Source organism: Primulina eburnea, chromosome 1 (genome assembly GCF_022965805.1).
Source record: "Primulina eburnea isolate SZY01 chromosome 1, ASM2296580v1, whole genome shotgun sequence".
NCBI lineage: Eukaryota > Viridiplantae > Streptophyta > Magnoliopsida > Lamiales > Gesneriaceae > Primulina > Primulina eburnea.
The window spans coordinates 33,272,636-33,295,274 of NC_133101.1; the positions used below are offsets into that span (position 1 = coordinate 33,272,636).

At 37.9% G+C, this 22,639-nt stretch overlaps 1 pseudogene; it reads left to right on the forward strand.

The window, feature by feature from the left end:
* The first annotated feature begins 8,397 nt into the window (after positions 1-8,397).
* LOC140806715 (uncharacterized) lies at positions 8,398-20,473 on the forward strand (annotated as a pseudogene).
* The last annotated feature ends 2,166 nt before the right edge of the window (positions 20,474-22,639 follow it).

Genomic DNA, 22,639 nt, shown 5'->3' on the forward strand with positions numbered 1-22,639 from the left:
ACTTCTATAAAGGAGAAATTAGTTCAATGTGTTGAACGTCTTATAAATGAGTTTATAAGCGTAAAGAAAAAATAGAAATATGACTTCTATGAGAGAAATGTAAATTTAATTTATGGAAGTGTTCCTAAATTAAAAGTTGGCCAAGTGAATAATATATTTGAAAATTGTGATTTTCATAAACATTATTATGGACTAAATTAATTAATTCAAGTGTTGAATTAATTAAACACTAGTGGACCTAGTAGAGTCCAAATAATTAAATTAATTCAAGTTTTGAATTAATTAAATCATATTGAGTCTTGTAGAGCTCAATTTAAATTAATTATTTAACTAGTGGGACTTGGGTAAATTCAATTAATGTTTAATTAGTCTCAAATATGTTTGAGATAATTAAATTTAGTCCATGGTTTTTAATATTTTAAAAACCATATAATATATGCATGCTAGGAAGTTGAAAGGTTGGGAGACAACTTTTTGCACAACCAAGGCATGGCATGCACATGCTAGACACAACTTTTCTCACAACCAAGAAAACTCTCCTCACTCTCTCCTAACATGTGATGGCCGAAATCCTCTCTTCTTTTCTCCTCCAATTTTTTGTTCTTCAATTGTTGAAGAAACACTACACTTCTCTTTGAAAAATCCTCATATTTTTCTAGTGCAAAATATGAGGGGATCTACCTAGTTGGTGGTGGGCTTAATAGTTGAGCAAAGAGTGCTCAAAGAAAGCTTGAAGATAGTTTCTACCATTGAAGAGCTAAGGTGTTTACACCTTAGTTGGAGCCATACATCAATCCTTGTGATTGATAGGTAAAATTTTAAACACACTATGAATGTCATTTTTGTGTTTTATTGTATTTGCTACACAATATCACTTGGTGGCCAAAATTTCTTGTCAAAAATCCGATTTTTTTAACTTCCGTTGCGCTTCCGGTCACCGTAACCGATCCCCTTTCCAGTGGTATCCAAGCTATGGTTACAAATTTTGTTGTAGCAATTACAAGATATTATGTTGAGATCGATTTCTAACCGCATGAGTGTATTTTTGCAACCAAAAACCGAGGCTTATTGTGTGGAATTTTGGGCAGCATGTTGCTGCCCGTTTCGGGCAGCTCGGGCTGCCCGAGGGGCTGCCCATTTCGGGCAGCTAGGGCAGCCCGAGGGGCTGCCCGAACAGCCCCGTTGAAAATTAAAAAAAATTTGTTTTCTGTCGGAATCCGGCGACGGCGATGACGACTAGGGTTTTCAAAAGGTGTTTTGAAATATCAAAGTGTCATGGGCCATGAGTTGTTGGGTCCATTGGATGGCTAACATATTTGTGAATTTTAAATGGGCCAAAATGTTTTTGGTGAAAAAAAAGATTTTGGGCCCTTAAGTTTAAAATTACAAAAGTTGCAAATTTTTCTCATAAAATAAATAATTGAAGTTGGACTTTAATTATTTATAGTAAATTGTGATTTATAAGAAATTAGGTTATAAATAAATTAATTGGAAAGTAGACAAAGGTGTTTGTATACTTTGTTAATTTAGTTTATAATCGTGACGGTTAGTGATTGGATCAAGATATATAATATTGGATCAATTAATTATTGTGATAATTAATTGATGGTGTATGATATGTGATATTATGCATGAAGGATGATCAAGAGCCCAAGCCCAATATGCTAGGTGTATGCTAGGATATTTTGTGTTGAATGATTGTAATAATTATCAATTTATAAAGTGGGCTTGGTTTATGGCCCGTTCCCACCCCCATGAGATGTATTCCTATTTGCCATGGATATTTATTTGTAAATATTAGTATAGTGGATGATCAAGATTGGAAGATGGTGGCCATGATGATTATGAAGATCGAAGACATGTAAATATTGGAAGCTAATGTAATAGTTGCATATGCATCCCGTGCTTTTACCCTAGGATTGGACCTAGGCCCGTGTTTAGCTCACACGGGCCATTAGTTTTGGGGCGATCGATTATCCTTGTTTTGTTTACTGTTTATAATATGTGCATGATATGTTATAAATAATGAGTATGTGCGTTATTATTATGATAATAACAAAGTTGCATGAATCCGGCAAACATACGATCAAACATGGCGAGCTTTTAAATAAAATTAATGATGAGACCTTTCAAAATTAAAAAACCCTCATTTTGAATAAGATTCAAAATTAATATCAAGTCCGAAAAGGAGAATTATAAATATGTTTATAATTTCCTTGTCTTCCATCGACAATGGGTGCATGATGAACGCTACCCGTACTCGGGGCTCGGCTCATATTATTGGGGGAGCTTTGGGTGCCAGAAAGCTGTGACATCCATTGACATGGTGATGTGAACTACGTGGAACTCCCATGAATTCGGCTCATATTATTGAGGGAGCTCATGGCGACCGTCCATTAAGGTTCAATATCGATGGGTTAGGCTTGACACGTAAAGATGAACGGCGTCATATTATTGGCTCCTAATCAAACGTGAGACAAAAGTTTACGTAGAGGGTTGCATGGCGATGCAATTGGAAACTACATTTTAGGAATTATGATTGGCTGATATTATTCGGGATCATAATTCGCTAATTGAACCTTACGTACCTACTGAGGAAAGGAGTTTCCCGTTTTCACTAGAGGGTAGTGAAAATGTCAAAACAGTGTGAGCGAAAATTTATAAAGTTAAAGTCCAAACTTTATATCTTATTTAATATTTTAAAAATAGTCATTAACATTTATCTGTTTTTTACTTTTCAGTACAAATTAACAATGTCTTCGATTCGCAATCCGATATCCGTAATACTCGACAAACACTTATTAACTGGACCTAATTACCTCACTTGGCTAAGAAACCTGAAAATCGTCTTGAATTCGGAAAGGGTAGCATATACACTGACTGAGTCGCCCCCTGTTGAGGCTCCGACTGACTGCACTCCTGAGGAATTGCAGGCTTACTAGGAATGGTGTGACCATGACTTGATAGCCAGGTGTTATATGCTGACTTCTATGAATGATGAGCTGCAGAGGCGTTTTGAGGATGCAAAGAATGCTGCTGACATTCATTTTCACCTCAAGGAGCTATTTGGTGAGCAGACTCGACCTCTTATGCATGCCACAGTCAAGGAGCTCATCACTTTACGCATGCGAGATGGGCCTCGGTCCATGAGCATGGCCTAAAGTTGATTGGGCTCGTGGACAAGCTCGTTGGCATGGATCTGATCTTGCCTTCGGAGTTGACCACCGTCGTGTTGTTGTTATCATTGCCTAGCTCATTTGATCCTTTTGTGGTAAACTTCAACATGAACAAGATGGAGCCGACCCTTGAGGAGTTGGTGAATATGCTTGTTACGTTTGAATCAACCATCAAGAAAGAGAAGTTGGTTCTTTATGTGGGTTCTTCATGTGGTACGAAGATTGATCCACATGGGAAGGGAAAGAAGCGTTCTTTCCAACGTCCCAAGAAGAACGTGCCCTTGTTGAGGCAATCTCCGAATCCCGTTGTGGCAGCCACACCAGTTGAGGCTGACAAGACTAGTGATGTTTGTCATCACTGCAAGAAGCCGGGACATTGGAGGCGAAATTGCAAGGAATATCTGGCCCAGAAGAGTTCTGGAAACGGTATGTTCTAAATTGAAGTAAACATTTCAATTAACTCTACTTCTTGGGTATTAGATACCGGTTGTGTCTCACATCTCTGTAATGAGTTACAGGTGATGGGAAGTAAGTAGAAAGCTTAAGGAAGGTGTGACCTTCTAGAGGATGGGCAATGGAGCAAGAGTTGCTGCCAAGGCTATTAAATATGTTTACTTATTGTTGAACAATAGTTTTAAGTTACTTTTAAGAGATGTTTTGTTTGTACCGGATTTGGTGAAAAACATTGTTTCCATTTCTATGTTGATAAAAATGGATATTCTTGTTTATTTTGCAAAGGTGTTTGCAACATTTACAAGAATGAATGTTTGATTGGTACTAGAGAACTTGAAAACGATCTCTATAACTTAAAATTGAAAGATATTCCACTAAATGTCCATTTAAAGGCAGACGCCATATGAGATATGGATGGGTAAGCCTCCCAAATATTCTTATCTTAGAATATGGGGAGCCTTCTTATATGAAGCAGGTAGTGGGAGATAAATTGGATAGTCGATCCATTTTATGTTACTTTGTAGGATATCCAAGGAATTCAGTTGGATATCATTTCTATCATCCCCAAGAAACAAAGGTGTTTGTTTCTAGGAATGCAACCTTTTGGAAAGGGAATTTCTATTGGATAGAAAAGGGGAGATGATAGAACTCGAAGATGTTCGAGAAACACCCACAATTATAGAACCCACACCCAAAGAGCCAAGAGAGGAGATACAAGCTCCTAGAAGATCCGAGAAAGTCTCGAGACCACCTATGAGGTATGGTCTGCTTCTTGAAGAGGGCCATGATGAGCCTAACCTTGAGGAACCCTGTGTGTATAAGAAGGTCAGTGGGAGTGTTGTGACATTCCTGGTGTTTTATGTTGATGACATTCTAATAATTGAGAATGATGTAAGAATGTTGCAATTAACTAAAATATGGTTAGCAAGTGAGTTCTCGATATAGGACTTGGGTGAAGCATCTTTTGTTTTGGGAATATAGATCTATGGAGATAGATCAAGAAGATTGCTTGGTCTCACCCAGTCCACATATATTGATACCATCGTGAAGCGGTTCTTGATGGATGAGTCCAAGAGAGGACATTTACCAATGTGTCATGGCATGTCTCTATCAAAGTCTATGTCTCCCAAGACTGATGCAGAGATAGCGGCGATGACAAGCATTCCTTATGGGGACACGCCATAAGGAATGATGCGATTGGTAGCATCATGTATGAGATTTGTAGTATCATGTATGAGATGATATCTACACGTCCTGACGTAGGAATGAAGCGATTGGTAGCATCATGTATGAGATGATATCTACACGTCCTGACGTGGCTTTCGCACTAAGTGTAGTGAGTAGATATCAATCGAACCCTGGTCTTCCACACTGGAAATCTATGAAAGACATCCTCAAGTAGTTGAGAAGGACCAATAAATTGTTCTTGGTCTATGGGGTGGAGAACTGAAATTGGAAGGCTATACCGACTCTAGCTTCCAAAGCGATATCAATGACTCGAAGTCAACCTCTGGGTTTGTATTCATGCTCAATGGTACTGATGTCTCTTGGAAGAGTTTCAAGCAAGACAATACTGCGGATTCCAGCACAGAGGCCGAATACATTGCTGCATCAGATGCAGCAAGGGAGGCTGTTTGGATAAGGAATTTCGTCTAAGAGTTGGACGTCATTCCTAATGGAATTGCTCCTGTCCTGGTGTTGTGTGACAACACGGGAGCTATAGCTCAAGCAAAGGAGCCCAGGTCTTATCAGAAGTTCAAACATGTATTAAGAAAGTACCACATCCTCGGAGAGATTGTGGAGAGAGGAAGAAGTGTCTTTTGACATAGTCGACTCCGCAGATAATGTTGCTGATCCACTAGCTAAGCCTTTACCTGGACCATTAGTCGAGATGCATCGCGAATCAATGGGTTTGAAGCATACGGGTAGTTGGCTCTAGTGCAAGTGGGAGATTGTTAGAGTAGGTGCCCGTCGAGCCAAGTGTTGGCCGAGTGTTCACAATGAAACTCTATGTATAAGCAATGTTTATTTTAATAATATTTGAAATTATTGTTTTGGCAAAACTTTATCTGTATACCCATGCTAGTTGCATAGATAAAGACCTTGAATATACAAATAGTAGAAAGAATATGAGATACTCATATGATGAGTATCATGAAACTCATATTTGGAATATTGTATATTCTAAATAGTTCCTAGTCGATTCAGTCGCCGCTAAGAAGGACATAGGCCGCTCGAGTTCGAGACTAGTATCTGCGATATGAGTACCATGTTTCACTGGTAGGGGACATTGTGATGTCCGAGCATGCAGATAGGTGCTCCTGATAGAGTGCACTGAACAACCCTCCATAAAAGGACTTTCCAAGTGGTTCTCACTTATCGAGTGGAAAAGTCCTAGTTTATGGTTGTACACCATTAGTCCTTATGACCCGTGATAAACATAAAAATTGTACATTAATTAAATGTTTTATAATATAAATATATAGTTTTTGTTTTATTAAATGTTTAAATATTATATATTTTATAATAAATTGTATAAAATATAAGTTGTTGTGTAATTATAAGTTTTTACTATTTTTTACAGGTTCGATAAAACAAGAATAACCTTTGCGTTGCAAATGGGATTAAGATGATTCTTGAACCTGTAGAAAGTTGATTATAATATCTACAATATTGTTGACAAGCATGAGAAAAAAATCCTCTCACAAGTGGGATCAAATTAAGCAACAATTAAAGTTATCAAAGGAGTGTCAGTTTTACTATGCTCTAGTATTTTGACCATATCTCTCAAATTACTTGGTCAAATATTCTGAAAAGATACCACAACTAGACAACTCAATTATCCATATGTTTCGTTTTATGTGAAGAAGCAAATTCGGAAAAGAAGATTTTCAAAAATGATGTGTAATATAATATTAATTTCTTGGAACACCAATGAAAACTTATGTGTAAAGAATAATATTTTATTTGTGGTTGTCTCCCCAAATTTGGCTATAAATAAAGGTGCATTGTAATGTATTGGGATATCCCTCATTCTATGAACAAACCTTTGAGTTCATAATATTTCTCTCTATATTTTTCTTTTATTTCTTCATTTAAATATAATTAGCATGTTAATTTCATATTCAAAGTTTTACACTTTGAATGATGAATAGCTAACTTCCTAAAGTTGAGATGATAAGCTGAAGCCCTTGGCATGATAATAAGGTTATTAAAAGGTAAGAATCTATGTTTTATATTATTTAATCATTATTTATTGTTTATGTTATATTTATTTCTTTAAGTATTTTTATACCCTACTTATAAGTGGGAGTTTTGATTTATTGTTGCTATATGTTACACTAAATTCTTGGAACCATTTAAATGTTAGTTTGGTATTACCAACCATTTAAAGTGGATGCCTTGATTTATTATATATAAATATATCATAATAATATTTTTTTGGTACCATTTAAATGTTAGTTTGGTTTTACCAACCATTTAAAGTGGGAACCTTGATTTAGTGTTTACAAATATATATATATATATATATATATATATATATATATATATATATATATATATATATATATATATATATATAGCACAATAAATACTTGATCACATTTATAAGTTTTGGTGTATATTATATATTTATGAGATAATAATTTATAACATAATATAAATATGATTATTTAATATAATGGAACCATTTTATTAAGTGGATTTCAATATTGTTCGTTAATGTTAACTTTATTAAAATACCAAGAGTGGATCCTTTAATCTCAACTACTTAAATTAAAATTTGAACAATTAAAATTTACCCATTAAATATTCAAACAATTAAAATTAAAAAGAAACAAAAACAAAAACAAAACAAAAAGACATTGTAGTGGACTTGTTATTACCTTAGCTTCCCTTTGGATACGATATTCGGACTCACTGAATTATATTACTTGTGGACAACCTGCTCTTGGGAGTGCAACAATCAAAGTCGCAACAAGTTTTTGGCGCCGTTGCCGGGGAAGTATAATTTAATTTTAAGTCTATTTAATTTTGTTTATAGTTTATTTTTCTTTATTTGAATTTTTATTGCTTTTGTGTGTTTTTATTCTTTTGCATTTGCATTTGTATTTTCATGAGCATTTGGTCACGTACACTTAGTGGTCGACTCATTCGAAACAACCCTTTATTTTTACAAAACATGGCGGAAGAACCCATCCAAGAAAATCAAGATGAAATTCAATCTCAACATGATCATGATAGACGAAGAACACTTAGAGATCACATGAATCCTACACGTACTAGTGCACCTTCATGTCTAGTTTTCCCTCCTGATGCATCTCATTTCAATTTTAAGCCTGGTATTATCCAAATTTTACCCAACTTTCATGGCTTAAATTCTGAAAATCCATACATGCATTTACGAGAGTTTGAAGAAGTGTGCAACACATATAATGATCTAAATTGTAGCATGAACACCATTCGACTTAAGCTTTTTCCTTTTTCTTTAAAAGATAAAGCTAAAACTTGGCTACAAAATCTTAGATCGGGATCCATTCGAACTTGGGATGAATTGCAACAACAATTTTTGAAAAAGTTTTTTCCATCTCATATAACAAATTCTTTCAAAAGGCAAATCATCACTTTCACTCAAAAACAAGGAGAAACTTTTTATCAGTGTTGGGATATATACAAAGAATTGCTTAATCTTTGTCCACATCATGGTTTTGAAATTTGGAGAGTTGTTTCTCAATTTTATGAAGGCTTAACACCTAAAGATAGGCAAATGGTTGAATTTATGTGTAATGGAACATTTGAAGATAAAGATCCAAACGAGGCAATTGAGTATCTCGATTCGTTAGCTGAAAATGCTCAAAATTGGGACACTATAGGTACAATCGAACCCTCAAACAAGATTCAATCTCCTACATCTGGTGGAGGTATGTACACTCTCAAAGATGAACATGATCTTCAAGCTAGATTTACCTCTTTGGCAAGAAAAGTTGAGGCACTTGAATTGAAAAAGAATGGTCAATTAAAATCTGTTCAAGAAATTGCGTGTCACATCTGTGATACAAGTGATCATTTTACAAAAGATTGTCCCACTTTACCCTCTTTTAAAGAATGTCTTCATGAACAAGCCAATGTTTTGAACAATTTCAAAAGGCAAAATTTTGAACCATTTTCTCAAAGTTACAATCCAGGTTGGAGAAATCATCCAAATTTTAGTTGGAGGAATGATAATGTTGCACAATTTCCGCAACCACATTTTCAAAATCAACAAAATTTTCAAAATTATGCACCTTATGTTCCTCCACCTAAAAGAAATTTGGAAGATACATTGAATTCTTTCATTGCAAAGCAAGAGTCTATCAATACTCAAATTGCTCAAACCATGACAGATTTGAAAGATACTCTTGCTAAATTTGCATCTGCACTTAATGTTCATGAAAAAGGTAAATTTCCTTCACAACCTCTGCCTAATCCCAAGGATCATCATTCACAAACTGGAACTTCTGGAACTCAACCGATGGATCAGGTACAATCTGTTATTACCCTTCGAAGTGGTAAGGTTGTGGAAAAATCCATTCTTGAACCTTGTGAAGATGATGATAAATTAACTTCAAAGGGTAAGGAAGTGGAACCCATAACTTCCAAAGAGGAGGTTCAACAGACAGTGTCACCACCATTCCCTCATGCATTGGAAAATACAAAAAAATCAAATTTGAATTCTGATATATATGATATTTTTAAACAAGTAAAAGTTAATATTCCTTTATTAGATGCAATAAAACATGTACCATCATATGCCAAATTTTTGAAAGACTTGTGCACTGTGAAAAGAAAATTGAATGTGAAAAAGAAAGCATTTTTAGCAGAACAAGTAAGTGCAATCATTCAAAATAATAATGCTTTGAAATACAAAGACCCTGGTTGTCCTACTATTTCTTGTATTATTGGAGAACGAAAGATTAAAAAAGCCTTGCTTGATCTTGGAGCTAGTGTGAATTTACTTCCATATTCAGTTTATCAAGAAATCAATCTAGACGAGTTAAAACCTACTTCTGTAACACTTTTACTTGCCGATAGATCTGTTAAAATGCCAAGAGGTATGGTAGAAGACGTGTTGGTCCAAGTTGATAACTTTGTATATCATGTCGATTTCATAGTTTTAGATACACAACCTATCGAAGCTTGTAATGCAATTCCTGTAATTTTGGGACGTCTATTTTTAGCAACTTCTAATGCTCTTATAAATTGCAGGAATGGAATAATGAAGTTGTCATTTGGTAACATGACCTTGGAGCTCAATGTTTTTAATCTTTGTAAGCAACCACATGACAAAGGAGATTAAAGTGAAGATGAAAATCTTATTGAAACTCTTGTGGAAGAAAACATTCAATAAGGGAGTACTCGTGATCAATTAGATATTTGTTCAATTGAAACTGTTAAAGAAAATATTGAAATTGATCTTGATGATTTTATCAGGTATCACTCGTTAACAGGATCAGAGAAAGAATTTGATGCAAATTATGAGAACAAAGAAGAACCACCAATATTGGAGTTAAAACCCTTGCCAGAAGAATTGAAGTATGCATTTCTTGGAGAAGATGAAACATATCCAGTGGTAATTTCTTCCAAACTAGAAAGTGATCAAGAAGATAAATTAGTTGATATGCTTAAAAGACATAAAAATGCAATTGGTTGGACACTAAAAGATCTTAAGGGCATTAATCCACTAATTTGCACACACAAAATTCACTTAGAAGAAAATGCAAAAACATCTCAACAACCACAAAGGAGATTAAATCCACACATGAAAGATGTTGTGAAAACTGAAGTTCTCAAACTACTTGATGTTGGGATTATCTACCCTATTTCTGATAGTAAGTGGGTAAGCCCAACACAAGTAGTTCCGAAAAAATCTGGCATCACAGTGATAAAAAATGAAAAAGGTGAATTGTTAACAAGTCGAGTCCCATCTAGTTGGCGGATGTGTATTGATTGTAGAAAATTAAATGACGTCACTAGAAAAGATCATTTTCCATTACCATTTTTGGATCAAATTTTAGAAAGAGTAGCAGGTCATCCATACTACTGTTTTCTTGATGGATATTCAGATTATTATCAAATTCCCATTGCACTCGAAGATCAAGATAAAACTACATTCACATGTCCTTTTGGAACATTTGCATTTAGAAGGATGCCATTTGGATTATGCAATGCCCCAGCAACATTTCAAAGATGTATGCTAAGCATTTTTTGCGACATGGTTGAAAATTGTTTGGAAATTTTCATAGATGATTTAACTGTCTTTGGGAATACATTTGATAATTGTCTTGAAAATTTGGAAAAAGTTTTAAAAAGATGCGAGGAAAAAGGTCTTATTTTAAATTGGGAAAAATGTCATTACATGATTACTTCTGGGATTATTCTGGGACATGTCGTGTCATCTCATGGAATTGAACTTGATAAAGCCAAAGTGGATGTCATTGCAAATTTACCCCCTCCAAAAACCATTAAAGAAATTCGCTCATTTTTGGGACATGCTGGATTTTATAGGAGGTTTATAAAGGACTTTAGTTTAATCTCTAAACTCATTTGTAACCTCTTAACAAAAGACAGTGCATTTGAGTGGACTCAAGAATGTCAAAATGCTTTTGATAAAATCATTCCACATTTAACATCAGCTCCTATCATGCAACCTCCTGATTGGTCTTTACCATTTGAAATCATGTGTGATGCGAGTGATTATGCAGTCGGTGCAGTACTGGGTCAGAGAAGAAACGGTAAGCCTTATGTGATATATTATGCAAGTAGAACTTTAAACAATGCTCAAATGAATTACTCCACAACTGAAAAAGAACTACTTGCTGTAATATTTGCATTGGATAAATTTCGTTCTTATTTGATTGGATCAACGACTATTGTGTTTACTGATCATTCTGCTATTAGATATTTGTTGACGAAACAGGATGCAAAGCCACGACTGATACGATGGATTTTTGTAGTGACCCGTTCCAGAATCACCTACTAATCAGAACTTAAGCATGCAAAATTAACATTTAAAACTGAATCAGGTAAACAGCGGAAAAACAGTAATACAACCCAATCGAATCTGTAAGTACAAAATACTTAAACAACCAGATCGAACTAAATACCAAGAACAAATACCAACAACTACAGATCAACCTCTGCCAGCTCCCTGTCCGCTCCCTCCTGGACCGTCCAACCTGAGACCTGCCCCATCGAATAGGGTGTCCAAAACAGAGATAAACCGAGGACGTGAGCATAAAACGCTCAGCACCGAAAGCATGAGTATACAAGACTATGACATGCATGTATGCAAAATGTACTGGATACCAGGATCTGGGTATAACGAAAGACTGCTCAGGTAAATGACGTCAAGGTATGTAGCACTCTGCGCCGTCGCACCAGGAGGTGGCTCCCATACCAAAATAAACCTGTGGATACACCGGTGACCTGACCACCGTCGGCCAACGGGGTCCAACCATCCACAATAAACGAGGGCTGAGCACCCTCTCAACAGGCTATCTCAAAAATAGTCAGGCTCAACATGATTATGCAAATGCCGCATAATAAACCATGCATCATATGACAGATAATAATGCAACATATAAACATGCAACACATAGTAAAGCATACTCAATCATGCTATCTCGGATAGTACTTTCGTACCTCAAACCAGTAGATCCTAGAAATCAGCCCTAGAATCAAGCCTGCGTCCGTAGTCAGCCCACTGATGCCGCTAGCTCCCAACTAGAGCACAGCTCCGCTACAAAACCAGTAGCTCCCTGCTAGTGCCTAAACCTCAGGAAAAGACTAGAAACCCATCAGAAACGACTAAAACGCTCTGGAACACTCGGAATTGGCGAGTAAAAAGTGAAGCCTCGCGCCTCTATTTATAGACAACGATCGGAAGATCCGATCCACTTCGGAAGAACCGATCCGGCACACTTCGGACGATCCGAACTCTGTTCGGACGATCCGAACCCTGCATGTCTTCCACGTGTCCAGCCACCTGTCTCGGACGATCCGAACCCTGATCGGACGATCCGAACTCTGCATGTCTTCCACGTGTCCTGCCACCTGTCTTCGGACGATCCGAACCCTGATCGGACGATCCGAACCCTCTTCAGACGATCCGAACCCGGTTCGGTCCTTCCGATCCCACGAAATATAATTAATCCAATAATTAACTCAAATTAGGCATCGGGATACTACATTCTCCCCCTCTAAAAAGGATTTCGTCCGCGAAATCGAGTCTGAAGAATGACAATTCTGAACAACAATACATTCAACTTAAGAATGAATTACAACTGAAAGCACAACTGAAATTACAATCATAACTGAAAATACTACAACTAGAACAACTCTGGATGCTCTGACCGCATGCGACTCTCTAGTTCCCAAGTAGCTTCTTCAGTACCTCGACGCTGCCACTGCTCTAAGACAAGAGGAATAGTCTTATTCCGCAGTACCTTATCCTTCCGGTCTAAGATCGAAACCGGTCTTTCCAAAAAAGACAAATCCGGATTCAGCTGAACTTCTGTCGGATGCAAAACATGAGACTCATCCGCTACGTATCGTCTCAACAAGGACACATGAAACACATTGTGAACACTAGACAGATACGGTGGCAAAGCTAATCTGTAGGCCAAATCTCCCACACATTCTAAGATCTCAAAAGGACCAATGAATCTCGGAGATAGCTTACCCTTGAGTCCAAATCTCAGAATCCTCCGAAAAGGTGATACCTTGAGAAACACTTTCTCGCCTGCATCAAAATGAAGAGGTCTGCGCTTGGTGTTCGCATAACTCGCTTGCCGATCCTGAGCAGTCTTAATCCGCTGTTTGATCACAAGAACTTTGTCCATGGCCTGCTGAATCAATTCTGGACCCTAGACCTGTCGTTCTCCGACTTCCTCCCAGAACAGAGGAGTACGACAACGTCGACCATACAATGCTTCAAACGGAGACATACCAATACTCCTATGAAAACTGTTGTTGTATGCAAACTCTATCAGTGGCAGATGATCCTGCCAAGCTGGCCCGAAATCCATCACACAAGATCTCAACATATCCTCAAGAGTACGAATAGTCCTCTCTGACTGACCGTCAGTCTCTGAGGATATGCAGTACTCAAACTCAAGGTAGTGCCCAAAGCTTGCTGAAAGCTGCCCCAAAATCTAGATGTAAATCGAGGATCTCTGTCACTAACGATACTCACGGGCACACCATGAAACCGTACAATCTCCTGAATGTACAACCGTGCCATCCGATCGAAAGTGAAATCTCTGTTATACGGAAGAAAATGGGCAGACTTAGTAAGCCGATCCACTACCACCCAGATAGCATCTCTATTCCCCACAGACATAGGCAAGTGAGTCACGAAGTCCATCGTGATATGCTCCCACTTCCACTCCGGAATAGGAAGATTCTGCAACAAACCTCCAGGTCGTCGATACTCAGCCTTCACCTGCTGACAGGCTAGGCACTTGGAGACATACTGATAAACATTACGTTTCATACCTTTCCACCAAAATCGAGTCCTCAAATCCTTATACATCTTGTTGCTCCCCGGATGAACACTCAACCTGCTACGATGAGCCTGGGACAAAATCTCCTCCCTCAAAGTGTCATCTTCCGGTACAACAATACGACCAGATAAGCACAAAAGACCCTCGGACTGATAGTGGAATCCAGAAGTATTATCTCCATCAGCCAACCGAGCTAATTTCTGAACCTTAAATCAGACATCTGAGCATCTCTAATCCGAGAATACAAAACCGGCTCAGACAAAATAGTAGCTACACGGATACTCTCTGTTCCCTTCCGATGCTTACAATTGAATCCCATCGAACAGAAATCCTGAATAATCCCAGATACAGCACAAGTCTAAAGAGCAGACAATCTCACCTTGCGACTAAGAGCATCGGCCGTGAGATTCGCAGATCCTGGATGATACTTGATCTCACAATCGTAATCCTTGAGTAGATCCATCCAACGACGCTGACGCATGTTCAACTCAGCCTGAGTGAACAGATACTTCAAACTCTTATGATCAGTGAAAATCTCAAATCGCTCACCATACAGATAATGGCGCCAGATTTTCAAAGCAAAAACGATCGCTGCTAATTCCAGATCATGAACAGGATAGTTTTCCTCATGAGACTTCAACTGTCTCGACGCATAAGCAATCACATGCTCATTCTGAATAAGAACACACCCTAGTCCCTATAAAGAGGCATCGGTGTAAACACTGAAACCACCAGATCCAGACGGTAAAGCCAGAACAGGCGCAGATGTCAAACGTCTGCGAAGTTCCAAGAAACTCTCTTCGCACTCTGATGTCCACTCAAATGAAACATCTTCCCGAGTGAGCTGAGTGAGTGGCTTAGCAATCTGAGAGAAGTTGACAATGAAACGGCGATAATACCCAGCCAATCCCAGAAAACTGCGGATCTCGGCTACTGTCGTCGGACGCGACCAGTTCAATACCGCTTCCACCTTGCTCGGGTCAACTGAAACTCCCTTGCTAGAAATGACATGACCAAGGAATACAACCCTGTCAATCCAAAACTCACATTTACTCAACTTCGCATAAAGCTGATTCTCGCGAAGTGTTTGTAAAATAATCCTTAAGTGTTGTGCGTGTTCTTGCTGATCATGCGAATAGATTAAGATATCATCTATAAACACCACAACAAACTTATCCAAGAATTCCCGAAAAAACCCGATTCATCAGATCCATAAAAACTGCTGGTGCATTCGTCACCCCAAAAGGCATAACCAGAAACTCATAATGCCCATACCGGGTCCTGAATGCAGTCTTCGATATATCTCCCTGATGAACTCGAAGCTGATGATAACCAGACCTTAAATCAATCTTGGAGTACACAGAGGCACCTTGCAGTTGATCAAATAAATCATCAATCCGTGGCAACGGATACTTATTCTTTATCGTACCACGATTCAACTGCCGATAATCTATGCAGAGCCGCATAAAACCATCCTTCTTTTTGACAAAAAGAACTGGTGCTCCCCACGGGGACACACTGGGTCGAATATACCCCTAGTCAAGAAGATCCTGCAACTGCTGTTTCAATTCTTGCATCTCCGATGGAGCTAATCGATAAGGAGCTCTAGAGATTGGTGCCGTGCCTGGCACTAAATCAATGCCGAAATCCACTTCCCGAACGGGAGGAAAACCAGGAATCTCCTCGGGAAAAACATCCGGAAAATCGCAAACCACTGGAATGTCACTGATACCGACACTATCTGCGGACGAATCAATAGCATAGATAAGGTAGCCTTCCCCGCCCGACTCTAAAGCACGACAGGCTTTTAGAGCAGAAACCACGGGCATCGGGGGTCGCGCTCCCTCTCCATAGAAAAACCAACTGTCGCCCTCAACTGGACGAAACTGCACAAACTTCTGATAACAGTCCACAGTAGCTCTAAACACAGTCAGCACATCTATTCCCAGAATGCAATCAAAATCCTCCATCGCAAGAATCATCAAATTAGCAGTTAAAACATTACCCTCAAACTCTAGAGGACAACCCAAAACTAGACGTTTAGCTAACACCGAATGACCCATCGGTGTGGAAACAGATACCACAACGCCCAAAGAAGTGAAGGGTAATGCATGACGCTTAGCAAATCTCTCAGATATGAATGAATGTGATGCACCAGTATCAATGAGAACGTAAGCAGGTAATCCACATAATAAAAAAAACACCTGCGATAACTCTCTCGTTCTCCTCAGCAGCCTGATCCTGGTTAAGAGCAAAGACCTGCCCTTGAGTACGCGGTCGGAGGTTAGAACCCTGAGTAGACTGTCCCTGCTGTGGCCTCTGATGAACTGAAGCCTGAGAACCATATCCTGATCCTCCGCCCGTCTGTGGACAATCTCTCTTCATGTGGCCCATCTCACCGCACTTGTAACAAGCACCCGCAACCTTGCGACAACGCTCCGTCGGATGATCCTTCACGCAAGGCTGACACGGGCCCTTCTTCTTCCCAAAAATGTAGTGACCTCCACCACTTACGCGCACCACCCTCCAGCAAGAAATCAAGGGTATCAATCTGCTGCTCCGCCGAGCACTGAAAAGCCTTGAAACAGCTCTCCATCCTCTCAAGCCATTTCTCTGCAACATCCGTAGTCTCACCGCCCGAAAGAGGTTTCGGCCCCATCTGCAAGAACCGATGCATACTAAGACTCCAAGGCTCATCACGACGGTGTTGACGACGTTCTCGATGCTCTCGACGACGCTCCCGATCGTCGCGGTCTCCCCAGCGTCCAATGCTGCCATGACTACTAGCATCGTCGTCAAAACCAGACATCTCTAACTACAAAAGTTACCAGAGATTAAACCCAAAAGAACAGTTCCAAATCCCAAAATCTTAATGCATGCTCTGATACCATAAATGTAGTGACCCGTTCCAGAATCACCTACTAATCAGAACTTAAGCATGCAAAATTAACATTTAAAACTGAATCAGGTAAACAGCGGAAAAACAGTAATACAACCCAATCGAATCTGTAAGTACAAAATACTTAAACAACCAGATCGAACTAAATACCAAGAACAAATACCAACAACTACAGATCAACCTCTGCCAGCTCCCTGTCCGCTCCCTCCTGGACAGTCCAACCTGAGACCTGCCCCATCGAATAGGGTGTCCAAAACAGAGATAAACCGAGGACGTGAGCATAAAACGCTCAGCACCGAAAGCATGAGTATACAAGACTATGACATGCATGTATGCAAAATGTACTGGATACCAGGATCTGGGTATAACAAAAGACTGCTCATGTAAATGACGTCAAGGTATGTAGCACTCTGTGCCGTCGCACCAGGAGGTGGCTCCCATACCAAAATAAACCTGTGGATATACCGGTGACCTGACCACCGTCGGCCAACGGGGTCCAACCATCCACAATAAACGAGGGCTGAGCACCCTCTCAACAGGCTATCTCAAAAATAGTCAGGCTCAACATGATTATGCAAATGCCGCATAATAAACCATGCATCATATGACAGATAATAATGCAACATATAAACATGCAACACATAGTAAAGCATACTCAATCATGCTATCTCGGATAGTACTTTCGTACCTCAAACCAGTAGATCCTAGAAATCAGCCCTAGAATCAAGCCTGCGTCCGTAGTCAGCCCACTGATGCCGCTAGCTCCCAACTAGAGCACAGCTCCGCTACAAAACCAGTAGCTCCCTGCTAGTGCCTAAACCTCGGGAAAAGACTAGAAACCCATCAGAAACGACTAAAACGCTCTGGAACACTCGGAATTGACGAGTAAAAAGTGAAGCCTCGCGCCTCTATTTATAGACAACGATCGGAAGATCCGATCCACTTCGGAAGATCCGATCCGGCACACTTCGGACGATCCGAACTCTGTTCGGACGATCCGAACCCTGCATGTCTTCCACGTGTCCAGCCACCTGTCTCGGACGATCCGAACCCTGATCGGACGATCCGAACTCTGCATGTCTTCCACGTGTCCAGCCACCTGTCTTCGGACGATCCGAACCCTGATTGGACGATCCGAACCCTCTTCAGACGATCCGAACCCGGTTCGGTCCTTCCGATCCAACCGAAATATAATTAATCCAATAATTAACTCAAATTAGGCATCGGGATACTACAATTTTGTTGCTCCAAGAATTTGACATTGTGATCAAAGATAAAAAAGGAACCGAGAATGTTGTAGCCGATCATTTATCGAGACTAGTAACAGGATCATCTTGTGAAATGACACCAATTAATGATAATTTTCCTGATGAATATCTATTTTCAGTTACTACTACACCTTGGTTTGCTAACATAGTAAATTTTCTTGTGACAGGAAAAATGCCACCGCAATGGAGTTCCCAAGATAAGAGAAAATTTTTGAATGAGGTAAAAAACTTTTATTGGGATGATCCGTATCTGTTCAAGTACTGTCCAGATCTAATTTTTCGACGTTGCATACCCGACAATGAGGTAAGTAGTGTCATTAAATTTTGTCATTCAGAAGCATGCAGAGGACATTTTTCTTCAAAGAAAACGGTTGCAAAAATCTTGCAGTGTGGATTTTATTGGCCCACTTTGTTTAAAGACACCCACGAAATCTGCAAGATCTGTGAAAATTGTCAAAAATTGGGTGCGATTTCAAAAAGAAACATGATGCCTTTGAATCCTATCATTGAAATCGAAATTTTTGACTGTTGGGGAATTGATTTTATGGGACCTTTTCCACCGTCGTTTGGATACTTGTATATTTTAGTTGCAGTTGATTACGTTTCCAAATGGATAGAGGCAATTCCATGTCGAACAAATGATCATAAAATCGTCATCAAATTTTTGAAAGAAAATATTTTTAGTAGATTCGGAATTCCTCGAGCTATGATAAGTGATGGGGGAACTCACTTTGTTAATAAACCATTTGCTTCATTAATGAAAAAATATGGTATTAATCACAAAGTAACAACTCCTTATCATCCTCAAACAAATGGACAAGTTGAATTAGCTAATAGGGAGATAAAGCAAATTTTGGAAAAAACTGTTAACTCAAATAGAAAAGATTGGTCTCTGCGACTTAATGATGCACTTTGGGCATATCGAACAGCTTTTAAAACATCATTGAATATGTCTCCCTATAGGTTGGTTTATGGAAAACATTGTCATTTGCCTGTGGAATTGGAACATAAAGCTTATTGAGCGATCAAAACTTTAAATTCAAGCATGGATGATGCCAACAAATTGCGTAAATTGCAACTTAATGAACTTGATGAACTCATAAATGATGCGTATGAGAATTCAAGGATTTATAAAGCAAAAATCAAATCATTTCATGATAAAACAATTCTTAGAAAATCTTTTGATATTGGTAAAAAAGTTTTGCTTTATAATTCTCGACTTCACATATTCCCAGGAAAATTACGATCAAGATGGACAGGCCCATATGTTGTAAAGCATGTGTATCCTTATGGAGCTGTGGATATTGAAAATACTAAAAATGGTGATGTTTTTAAAGTGAATGGACAAAGGCTTAAATCATTTTTGGAAAATGAAATCTTTGAAGAAGAGTTTATTTCCCTTTCTGATCCTTAAATTTTTATGTTGCATTTAATTTTGTTTGTTTTTATTTCAGGTTTCCTTAATCTTTTTATTTTCCCGGTTAAATGGCGGATAACGGTACTCCGTGAGTCTCATAGTCGGTTAAATCAGTTTCCCACAATTGCTGATACAAAAATAAAAAAAAAATCATTTCTTTTCTTTTCAAAATGGATGAAATTCTCTCAAAAATTTGTAAATATTTTCCCTCTGTTTCTGAAAATGTTCTAAGAAAAATTTATGCAGGAAGGTGTGAAAGATTGAGATTGCTAATGCAAAAAGAAATTCCAGAAGATATTCGTCTTGTAATAGAAGCTAAGGTCCGATTAGGAGGAGAAGTTCCACAATCATTGCTCATTCGGTATTTGCTTGGATTAGGAAAAAGCACTTATGCGAAAAAACGAAGGGCCAAAAGTTTAGGGGTTTGTCATAAGTGTGCGAGATGGACTTGTGACAAACGATGCAGATCTTTGGGATGTGTTTCCAATAACAGAGAAGATAAAATTGGTTTCATTAAGAATGGGCTGAGTAAGGAGTCTTTAGATAACATCTTATTGACTCTTGAGACGCATTCTAGTGGACATGTGCATATTGAACTTCTCCGTTTATGGAAACAATTTCAAGATGAGCGTCATAGTCTTGGGAATCCGACTAAAAAAGACCCTGTTTGCCAATTTATAAGAAAATTGGATGGGAAGCATATCCTCGACTCATAGAAGGCGTTGAAGCCGTTTCTGGACGTAAAACCAGAGGAAAATTGTGAGCCACAATCACACTACTGTTTATATGCATGTGTGTCATTATTGTTTTTACTATTTATTCTGTTTACAGTTGTGACCCATAGTTTTGTCATGATAACATATTACCCTATAAAATCTCTCATCTTTCTCTCTATTTTCGCAGAAAAAAAAAGAAAGTAAAAACATGGCTGGATCCTCTGCACAAACATTGAAAAATATTTGTGTATTTTGTGGGTCGAGTCCTGAAAAAAATGAAGTGTTTGTAGAAGCAGCGAATAATCTTGGAAAGATATTGGCTGAGAGAAAAATTCACTTGGTATATGGGGGAGGTAATATTGGGTTAATGGGATCTGTTTCAACATCTTCTCATCTTGGAGGTAGTCAGGTTTTGGGTATTATTCCTACAGCTTTAGCTGAAGGAAATATTACAGGTGTTACGATTGGGGAAGAATTAAAAGTTTCTTCTATGTATGAAAGAATCACCAAAATGATTGAAAATTCTGATGCTTTTATCGCACTACCAGGTGGTTTTGGTACATTAGAAGAAATTTTTCACACTATTTCTTGGGCACAACTTAATATCCATAATAAACCTGTGGGCTTGTTGAATATCAATAATTATTATGACAGTTTGTTGACATTTCTTGATAAAGCTGTGGAACAGAATTTCATTTCAGAAAATTCACGACGGATACTCATCTGTGCTTCGACTGCCGATCAATTAATTGATGATTTGGAAGCTTTTGTTCATAAGCCTGATCCGATGATAACAAAGATCAATTGGTCGCAATCAAGCAGTAAGAAAAGGAAGTTGGATCATTGATTCAAAAGTCGTGGATTGGTTTGCGTTTGTTTCAGTTTGTTATCTTCAATAAAATTCCAGGTGATATCTCTTTCATTATGTACTCTTTATTAATAGCTATTTTGACATTAGGGACAATGTCATATTCTGATTGGGGGGAGAACACATTTAAAAAAAAACAATTTTTTTTTTAAAAAATTAAATATTATTTTAAAATAAAACCATGTTTAGTGTTTGTACCTTAGTAATTTTTGCAAAAATGTCATACATTACATATTTGAAAGATTTAAATTAGAACATGCATTAATCTATTTAAGAATGTTTAAATTTTTATTTGAAAAAAGGTCATTTTAATATTCTGATCAATATAAAAATATGATTTATGAAATCTTTTTGAGTGATCAACCATTGTGATAAAATTAGGTATTAAAGTATATGGCCCAAGATATACCTTATAAGAGTGCCTAAAATTTTTGAACTCACACATATTTTGTGAGTGAGTGGAGAGGATTGAGAAAACAGCTTGCGAGCCTTTATTGATCATCGGAGAGGCTATCAATTGTTTAGATCTTGAGTTCTTATTTTGAAAAAAAAAATTGATATTTCCAGAAATAAAAAAAAAAAGCGAAGAAAAAAAAAGAAAGAAAGATGTTGAAGATTTATGTAATTTAAGTTATATGCTGCGACCCATTTTTCTCTCATAAAAATACAAATAACAAAAAAGAAAGAGAGAGAGAAATACGTTGTACAAATTAAATAAATATGTGGTCAAGAAGCATAAACTTAGTTTGATTCCATGATGTAAAAAAAAAAAAATCAGGAAAAAAAAATATATATATAATAAGAAAAACTGGATTTTAAATCAATGGATTTCCTATCTTTTGATTAGTTTGGCTCGTTTGTCTGTCTGCATTGTGTAAACCATTTTTCTGAGCATTTATCTGTATTCCAACTCCATGAGAGAAATCGTTGCCATAAATTGAAACATTTATTAACCTGTGAGGATATGGAGTTGAGACTCTTACTAGGAATTTTTGAAGGCCGTGTACATTTAACTACCTGAATAAGCTTTGAATTAATCATCTCAAATTATTTCATAAATTATAATTATGATGATCTTGATATAACTTTGACAGTTTTCTGTAAGGCTCGAGAATTATCCGTGTCATCGATGTGAGGGTTGAAGAGGATTATGCATGACATAAAAAATGTGAGTTTGAGTAAGCATGGCTGAGACAAGACCGCACCTGCGGTATTAACATCACCGCACCCGCGGTGTAAAGATAGAAAAAAAAAATGAGTTTTGTGCGAACAGACACCGCACCCGCGGTGATAGCGTG